The following is a 4496-nucleotide window of genomic DNA, read 5'->3' on the forward strand; positions in this document are numbered from 1 at the left end:
GAGCTATATTTTGCACCCTGTTCAGGGTCTCGGGAGGAGGGAGTGAGGAAAGGAAGAAAGGGAGTGTTAGACCATTAGCTGGTTAGTGCTGCTGGTGGGGATGTGACCACACAAACAAAGCTGTTGTGTTGCATTTACGTCAGACAGCAGCTGTGGTTTACTCCTCCCCTCTATCCCTGCAGCACAGTGATAGGCAGCCAGGCATCAGGGCTGGGAAAAAATATACACTCTAGGGAGCTGTGTGTGTGTTTCAAGTTGTATTAGTCATATGTACATGATACACATGGTATACACCGTCCAATACAATGCTTACTTGCATGTTCCTTCTCGACAATGCAACAATAAGAAATACTAAAAGATGAAAATAAGAATATAACGTAAATGGCTCAGTAGAATAGAATAAACATTTTAGCATAATTATAATACAGGAAGGCACAATTTATAGTACAATATTTACACATGTATCAGGGAAGGGGTGATTGGGGGGCAAATGTTTAAATTGTGCAGTATTAGCAATAGAGTCCGGTAGCAGCAGTTCAGATGTGCGTGTAGCATGAATGTATGTGTGTGTGTGTGTGTGTGTGTGTGCGAGAGAGAGAGAGAGAGAGCAAGATAGAGCGAGAGAGAGAGTGTGTGTGTGTGTGTGTGCACTTTTACTGAATAAATATCTCCATCACATCCAACACTAAAAACGATGTGGAAAGAATGGGTGAAACAAATAATAAACTTGTCTTAAATTAATTGAATAGGTTGCCAGATTGGAGGAACTTTTTTATTTTTTTTGCTCTGTAGTGCAACCATCTTGGGAACAGAAATGTTTTCTCCATTTTAATTTTACGATGTTTCAAATTAGAAGCTTGCTGCTTTATACTGAAGACTAAAACTGTGTTGGATTGGATTCAAGAAATGAGGCATTAATTTATTTCCTAATACAATCCAACCTCAGCCTTTAGATGTGATTTTAGCCTGTAGAATTGTAGTATTTACACCAACAGAGTCAGACTACAATAGATTCCATGCAATCTGTATGCTGATTGACAAATGGCCCTGTATGGCTCCGATAACCAAGATGCCAGCCAGCCATTCCTGGAGGGCCACCACTCTTGCCAGCTCTGTTGAGAGGAGAGGAAGAGGAGGAAAGATGAAGGGTTTGGGAATGACATCAGAGAAAGGGTGTAGACAAGCCAACAGTGTTAATTTGGGCACTCTAAAATATAATAATATGCCATTTAGCAGACGCTTTTATCCAAAGCGACTTACAGTCATGCGTGCATACATTTATAATTAGGTCTTACTCACATTTTTGTTATTTGAATAATGATTTAGTCTAGTTTGTCAAATTTACAAAAACAGTAGGTTGTTTTTGTCAACTAAATGCCAACTAAATTTTCCCAACCACAGAAATATGACAAATATATATATAAATATATAAGAATTATCTGGCCATGTAAATTCCTAATTCAGCCTGCATTGTACAAAAGCCTATAACTTTAATCATAAAACCCTCACTGAAACCTCTCTCTGGCTAGGACATAGAGACAAACTCTGTGACTTTTACTGATGAGGTAGACTATCAGCCGCTGCCTCAGCCTGACCCCATTGTCCAGTGGCAGAGGCCACTTCACACCTCTGTGTTAGGGACCAGGTTGCCAGGGAATTTAGTCAGTTGACCTGGTCAGCCAATCAGGTCCTATCAGTTGGGGTAACAAACCTTATTCCTGCCTGTTCTTTAGTTGGACACAGGTGCAGAGAGACAACAGGTCAGAAGAACTCTGCACCACCTCAACATAACTCATCACTGGACCCTTCCCACAAGGACAAGCTTCCACCCTGGCCTTCCTAACCATGTGTTAATGCGTGTATGACCATGTACAGTGCATTCGGAAAGTTTTCAGACACTTTTTCCACATCTAAAACCACAAATTTCCACAAATAAACATTGTTTTGAATACAATCCATGTCTACTTATTTTCTACATTGACAGACTAATCTACTGTTTTATTGAAACATGTTTACTTGCCAACAAATTAAAGTTGAAATGATACACCAACTCACTGCATCATTTGTTTTAGCAGTATGATTGTGGCTAGTTATTTCCAAATATTTTTCATGAATATCACAATGACTTGATCCTGAAGTTGAAGTCAACACTTTATTGGTTTCTGATGCAGCTGCTCAAAATGATGGGCTAAAAACAACCCAATTTAGGTTATTTGGTAACCCAGCGCTGGTTAAATAGTGGACAGAACACATGTTGGGTTATTTTGACCCAGCCAGTTCGGTTGCGTGAATAACCCAAGATGTTGAGTTGTTGGGATTACCCAAACATGGGTTCATTTAACCATCAGTTTGGTATTTTTTACTCTCATGCTGGGTTTACCTAGCAGCTGGGTCTTTTTAATGTAATCCATGGGTTATTTTCAGGAGGCATAGCTTACTAGCAATATCTATACCACAATGTAGTTGTGAGCATACTAAGCATTCAGTGCTTGACTTGAGCAGGAGCTGAGTACCGGCACCTCACATGTTTTACTGCTTGAGTTCCTGCACCTCTAATAGAATATTAGCTCAAAAGTATTGTGGAGCACATGAATATAAACAGTACCGGAGCCTATTTCAATCCAAGTCAAGCACTAGTCTAACTGAATATGGATGTTGTGTTGGCTGAATGTTCCAGGCAGGGTCCTGAACGTTCCTCAGCTGGTGAACCTCGTCTTTACATTTTACATTTTAGTCATTTAGCAGACGCTCTTATCCAGAGCGACTTACTACAGTGAGTGCATACATCTTTTTTATTCATATTGCTTGTGTTGGACAATGGCAGCTGGTCTGGCAGAACTTCATGAGCTCCATGACCTTGGACTCAAAGACTGTACACTTTGGCTTTTGCCAGCCCCATGCAGTCCTTTCCTCTTCCGAGTCAGATGATGTTGAGCTCGAGCTTGTTCCCGGCTGAAAGCTTTCATCCAATGGGTCTACAGGATCTGTACTACTAAAGCTGGTGTCAAGGTTATCATCATCAGCAGCAGGATTAGTCAGTAGGACATAAACTCGTCAGTGATTAGCCAACATTGTACTACTTTGTCCCCATCAATACACACTCAGACAAGGTACCATGGCCACCCACCCCCCTCGTGTCAATAGATCATGCATACTAACCTTCACACACAATACCCACCCCCAACAGACACCAGTCAGTCACCCACACCATCTCCTCCTTAATAATAACTCTGCTTTTCTCCAATTTGGACTTTAAGCTTTGCATAAACAATCAACTAAGTCGCCATAATACAGAGAAAATTACAGTAGAAGTTGTAGCCTACTTATAAACACACCAACTATGACAGCAAGATATGGACCATGTTTATGCCTAGTTCCATTATATTTATTTGCTCATCATGGAGTTCTGGAAATATTTAGCAAAGGTGACTTACACATGTTCGTGGTACTGAGCTTGATGTTGATGGGTTCAGACTCTGTAAATAGAACACATAGGTCAGTCATGTTAGCCTCTGCGGTAGTTAGTTAGCGAGCTAATGTAACCTAACATAACTAAAGTTAGCTTGCAAAGTTACAAATCACACCGCCAGATAGCAGCTGGCTAATTACATTGATTTGCTTTGGAATGTCTAGCCAGCGTATTATGACAGCTAGCTAGATTTTGGTTTAGGTAAATAAACATAGTTCACTAGCTAGTTACCTCTGCTCGACTTCTTCGTAAATTAACCGATGAAATGTTACCCCAGCAGCCTGTGCTTGCTTGTGTTTGCACATCCAGGTACTGAGCACCACACCATGACTAAACTTTAGAGTTGTTGTCGACACAAAAATTAAAATAAATAGTTATTCGCAAGCTGTTCTATGAACGAATGTCTGGTCCAGTGAGTAACATTAGCTACATGTTGACACCCATTCTCAACTGGATCCACTTCGACAGGGGCGGTACTACGTTGTGAAATCGCTATTGTGGTTTTCTTAATACAAGGAAATGTAGATGGCCCGTTTCTACCGGTGAGATGCAGAAACGCTCGTATTTGCGTATAGAGAGGAAATTCTCTATTTTTATGACACATTTTATATGTTAATAACATATTGGACATATACAGTGAAAGAGCAGCGGTGAAATTTCCCTTTCACTCGAAATAAAGTTACAGTATTTACCCAGTCAGATATAATGTAGTGGCAAGAGTAATTTAGTCAATAAATTGTTTGCTATCCCTTTCTTCCCGTGCCACCAAATGTTTGCATATAGGCTACTGGTAATGTTATCAGGGCCACGTTCAGTTGCAAAACGTCCTTGAACGTTGTAGATAGAAATACCATGAATAGAGCCAATGTTATTCTTTATTCAACGTGTCAGAGAGGAATGTTTGTTCTACATAGCATATTTCTTTCTGAACGTTCCAAAACATTGCCTCCTGCTGAACGCACTCCAGGTTGTTAGCTGTAGCTAGCTAATGAGGTAACATGACTGAACAAGGTGTAGCTTAAAGAAA

At 40.3% G+C, this 4496-nt stretch overlaps 1 long non-coding RNA gene across 1 annotated transcript; it reads right to left on the bottom strand.

Annotated features, from left to right (window-relative positions):
* Positions 1–737: 737 nt before the first annotated feature.
* LOC121571607 lies at positions 738–3929 on the bottom strand. The gene is made up of 3 exons (XR_006001734.1): positions 3701–3929; positions 3435–3476; positions 738–1112 (listed from the first exon to the last, which is right to left on the bottom strand). It is a non-coding gene; the product is annotated as an uncharacterized LOC121571607 (long non-coding RNA).
* Positions 3930–4496: the final 567 nt, after the last annotated feature.

The sequence above is a fragment of the Coregonus clupeaformis genome, chromosome 40, assembly GCF_020615455.1.
Source record: "Coregonus clupeaformis isolate EN_2021a chromosome 40, ASM2061545v1, whole genome shotgun sequence".
NCBI classification, from domain to species: domain Eukaryota; kingdom Metazoa; phylum Chordata; class Actinopteri; order Salmoniformes; family Salmonidae; genus Coregonus; species Coregonus clupeaformis.